This window comes from Zea mays, chromosome 5 (genome assembly GCF_902167145.1).
Source record: "Zea mays cultivar B73 chromosome 5, Zm-B73-REFERENCE-NAM-5.0, whole genome shotgun sequence".
Lineage (NCBI taxonomy): Eukaryota > Viridiplantae > Streptophyta > Magnoliopsida > Poales > Poaceae > Zea > Zea mays.
Window position 1 is genome coordinate 32,292,230 of NC_050100.1, and position 5,715 is coordinate 32,297,944.

Sequence of the window (5,715 nt, forward strand, 5' to 3'; positions counted from 1 at the left end):
TGAAGAGTACGGCTCTGATACCAATTGAGAGCACCTAGAGGGGGGTGAATAGGTGATCCTGTAAAAATAGTTATAAGTGTTAGTACGGCTAAGTGGCTTGAAGCGAGTTCTTGTGAATACAATCAATCACAGAGAAAGCAACACAAGACACGCGATTTTTATCCCGTGGTTCGGCCAAGTAACACTTGCCTACTTCCATGTTGTGGCGTCCCAATGGACGAGGGTTGCACTCAACCCCTTTCAAGTGATCCGATGATCAACTTGAATACCACGGTTTTTCCTTTAGAGTATTGTTCCCGTTTGCGAGGAATCTCCACAAATTGGAGTCTCTCGCCCTTACAAAGGAGATCACAAAGAAAGCACGAAGTAAGGTTGGGAAGAACAACACACACAAGACACAAATCCGCAGCACACCCACGCACACAAATGAAGACTTGAACTCAATTGACAACACAGGGAGTTCGTGACTCGAATGGAGCTCAAATCTCTAACACAACAAAGCGAATGCGCGGGAGCAGAGTTTGGATGCCTTAGAATACTTAGTGAATGCTTGGGTTACTCCTACATGCACCTAGGGGTCTCTTTTATAGCCCCAAGGCAGCTAGGAGCCGTTGAAGACAATCTTGGAAGGCTAATCTTGCCTTCTGTCGTGTGGTGCACCGGACAATCCGGTGCACCACAGGACAGCTACTGTTCATGTCCGGTGCTCAATTTCTTTCCATACGGAGAACAGCCGACCGTTGGTCCTCGAGATCGTTTGGCGCACCGAACACTGTCCGGTGCACACCGGACAGTATGGTGCCCCTGCCGACCATTGGCGCGACCACATGTCGCGCAAAGATTGCACGACCGACCGTTGGCGCTGGCGGCCATTGGCTCACCGGATAGTCCGGTGCACCACCAGACAGTCCGGTGAATTATAGTCGTACGCCGCCGTCGAAACTCGAGAGCGACGAGTTCACCGCGGACCAGCGTGGCGCACCGGACACTGTCGGGTGCACCACCGGACAGTCCGGTGCACCTGACCAGAGCTGTTGTTTGGCTGCACACAGCCAAGCTTTTCCAATTTGTTTCTTTTCTTCTCTGTTCTGTTTCTAACACTTAGACAAATACATTAGTATACAAAAATAAATTACTAAGTCTAGAAACATACCTTGTTATATGATTTGCACTTATTGCTTGTTTAGCACATAGCAACTCACTCACTATGTGTTGGACACTTAATCGCCAAAACATTATAGAAATGGCCCAAGGGCACATTTCCCTTTCAGGGTCCTGCCTGTCAGCGCCAACTCGCGCACCCTTTCTCTCTCTCTCTCTCGCTGCTCTGTGGGGCCGACCTATCGGCGCCATTTCTTTTCGCACGAGCACTCTCTCCCTCTGCCTCGCGGACCCCACCCGTCAGCCCCCTCCGCTTCTCTAACCTCTCGCCCACGTCCCTGTCGTGGACATGCCCACGACCGCGTGTTCTCTGGCCACTTTCTCACGCCCTCGCCCCTTTAGAAGCCCGCACACCGCTCGCCCACTCGCCCCGCTCATTTGCGCCCTCAGCCGAGCTCTCTCGCCCTGCGCACGCGACCAGCCGAGCTCCGCCGCCGCTCACCAGGGACCATCGCCGTTCCGCGACCATCATTGCGCCTGCGTCGCGTCCGTTCCCTTGGTAAGCTCTGCCGCATCACCCGCGGCTCAGGACGCCCTTTGATTCGTCCTTTTCTCCTCTGGTGTGCCCGGTTCGCTCTCAACGGAGCACTTCTTGTGCAGCCGGAGAGCCGACGCCGTCGACCCACGTCCTCGTTGCGCCCCAGCTTCCGTTCATGCGTTCCTGGGACTCCCCTCAAGGTAATCGTTCTAGCACGGCCCTTATTTCCCCTGTCTCGCATTTACCTGCCCGCGATTGCTCACCGGAGTATCCTTCGGCCCGCCGAGAACTGCCCTCCGCCGTCTGGCCGCCTCACCCTCGTTCACACAAAACTGACCCCGCCATAGAGTTCGCACGACCCTCCCCAACCTCTCCAGCTACCCAAACCGACCCCTCGCGCCGTAGGAGACCCAGTCTCCCTCGCCTCCGGCGATGCCGCCGTCGTGCCCGCGAGGAGCGCCGCCCCTGGCTTCCCGATGGAGACAAAACCCCCTGGCGTGCATCCAATCCGCCCAAATCCAATCGGATGATCCGATTTCAATTATGCCAGATCTAATCCCGACCGCTCGATCTAGATCTGACTGTTCTCCACTCTCTCCCTCACCCGTGCCCTGCGACTGAGACCGGCCGGTCAGACCGTCTCGCCCCAGGCTGTTGACGCCCCTGGCCCGCTGGTCAGTCGCACCCACATTCATGCGCGCGCGTCCGTTCGATCAAATCTAATCCTAACCGTTGCTCGCTGATCCGATGGCCGAGAACACCCCGTACCCCCCTCACGTGTAATTTTAATTAAAGAAACCCTGAGTTTTGGGTAATAGAACCTGCCATCCTTAGACTTTACGTGCAGGCCCTATGTTCTTTTAAACAGCCCCATGTACTTTTAAATAATTACAGAACTAGACCTATTTTCATATTTCAAACTTCAAAACTTGTTTATTTCATATCTTTTTCATATGAACTCCAAATTTAGTGATTCAAATTGCAAAATGTTCATAGGAATATTATTTGTTCAAATAAATTATGTCCATACACATTCTGTACACTCTAATTTTATACCTAGACTATAGGTTAGTGTCACACCCGGTTTTAGAAGGTAAACCGAATGCGAACCATGTACGTGCCAGGATCAGAAATTCACGTACACAGCGATTTCATAAATGACTCATCATAGCACAATGCTTCGAATTACAATAAAGAGTAAGTAATAATAATATTACAGACTAGAGCCATTTACATATATAAATCAAAGTACACAGAATCGAAACGTAGCCAACGTAAACAACCCACCACATGCAGTTGACTGGGGGAGGTCGCTAGCCTAATCCTTGAACTCGTCGACGCCTTGGAACTCCTGGAGATACGCCTCGACATTGTTCTCCTTCTTCTTTACCTGAGCATAGATTGCACCAAAGGCAACCTGGTGTTTTATGAAAGCAAGGGTGAGTACACATCAACGTACTCAGCAAATGTCCCGTTTGGCTGTAGTGGACTAGCTTTATATGGGGTTAGGGTCAAGCAGTTGCTTTTAGTTGATCAGATAATTATTACTAGTAGAGAGCTAGGTTTTAACATTAACCCAGGTTGTTAACCCAAAAGTACTCTTTCCAAACGAAAAGAATACCACTTACCATTACCATAATCATAATCAAAACCATCATCCTCATCACCACCTGTAAACCAACCATCTCTGATCAAAGTGTCTCTAATCAATGGAGCTCCCTTGGCCGCTCATAACCGCGAGCATGGTTGATATATCAGTTTCATAACACTCTGCAGAGGTTGCGCACTTTACCCACAAGTCGTGATTCCCTCTCTGGCCCAGGCTTGCAAGACCCTTATTCACTCCCAAGGTGAATGACCAGGGATTCACTACGAAGCCTTTATAAAGATTCCCTGAGGTTGTAGCCACCCGTTAGGTTTCCTAAATGCACCGCACTCCTCCCCAAGGGGCGAACCAACCTTAGCAGAGCGAGTCGCATACACCGAGCCCCATTAACGGCACGACGGTGAAGCGAACTACACCCCAATTTCTCTAATTATTCAGCTAAGGGCGTCCCATTCCACCCTCATGATTGCACTGTTTTCCCGGGCGGTCATCCAATGAACCAGTCCTTACGGAGAGGCACTCGAGAAACAACTCGAGTCCCCTAAAGTATCACCAGTCCAACATCATAATCATAATGAAAACATCATATCATAAGTGTTCACATCTGTTGGGGGCCTTCGGCTTCCGAAGGTCCTCAAAAACATGATTTAACAATGTTTCTGGAGTATAATGTGTGAACAGGTATCTTCGGACTTGTATCAGAAAGGGAGAAGCTCAAAAGATACGAAGGTTGACACAGTGCCGAAGCTGTGAAGCAGGAAAGCTTCGGCATGTTCACAGAAAAGGGAACCGACTTAAAGATGAAAAGGCCATTTGGACCTCGATAGAATGCTATAGAATTATCACCAAATGTAAAGGGCATGTATGTAATTTTGTATGGGTTGTACCCCGTGCCTATAAATAGGTGAACAGTACCCCCGTACTGTTCACGCTGACCTGGCATTTGCTTTTGCGTCACACTTGTATTTTCATCTCTTTCCCAGCCGAAGGTACATTTATAATTCGATATTGTTTCTATTTCTTTATGATGATATAATAAAGTTAAATGAATAATGTTATATGATTATTCATGCTATCTTTTATGTTTCATATGCTTCGTTTTTCATTAATGTATACTGTGATGACGAAGGTTCGTCCTTCATGGCCTTCGTTCGAAGATCGTTATATCCTAAGGGGAATAACGCTTCGAAGGACGAAGGACTTTATCGTTTAACATTCTCTGTGTTGCCTTGTTCTTAACTTATAGCATTTGAGGACAAGTCCCCAACAACATCATGTTCATTGATTAAAGTAAAGCATTAGCATGAATCTAACCATAGTAACCCAAAAGGTAATCAAGGACAAGGTAAATAGAAAGCTAGTCAATCCTTATGTTGTTAATAGTATGCGGGATAGTGAATTATATAGTAAATGGGACATAATGGGTCAGAGGACACTTGCCTTCACCAAACAGATGCTCATGGTCTTCAACTTCATGGAACTTGAAGAGCTAGATCACTTGGTCGCCGAAGCTTGACCGTCGATTCCTCGAAGCTCGGAAATGGATCGCAGTCTATTCGCGACGCACAACGAATACAAACAGGCATAAACAAACAACCATATATATGCATAAGAACATTACACCATTCAAGTAAAACATAATAAAATACGCAAAATAGAATAGAGTGTGTTACTACGGTCACACGAGGACAAAGAAACGTGATAGTTGGAGCTATGGTCGAGAAGTTAACGGGTTTACGCTAAGCAAATATTAATTGAAATATTTAATCTGATATCTCTATATTAATTGATATTAATTAAATGTAAATTAACACTACTACTTAGTTCTTGTCTAACTTACCATTTTAATAGTTGATGATCAAATAAGTAACTAATTAATTCACATAAGTAATTATAAACGAATGGTTTAATCTCGCGCGCGGCAAGACGCGTGACACACGCGAACGGCGCGCGACAACGCGTGCGAACAACACGCGCGGATGACGCGCGCGACAACACGTGAAACAACATGCGGCCACACGCGAAAACCGTGCAACGATAAACTAGAATCGCTAACCGATCCTGCATCCCTATTAAGAAAGTGTTAATTACAACATTTGCATCGACATAATCACATTAACGGGCATTTATACGAGAACAGGTTAGAGCTATACCTAAATTGGAATGTTATTTTATTAATCATTGGACAAACAAATAATCAATTAAATAGCTAAATCTTATGATGCGACAAAATACTATTATTAACGTGTACTTGACATGATTACAAAGTTACCACAATCAGAACATGATCAAATGTATTTGCGATGCACACATGTTGAATACGTACTAGTTCACAGTTCAAAACGACGAGATCTCATGTGGCCACAACCGTCTCCATTTCCCCCAACTGCACGGCACCGAGGCCTCAGTCAGCCAAGCCTGGTGGTTGCTCCTACCGGTGGTCGAACTTGCGTCGGGGCGCCGGGGCCGC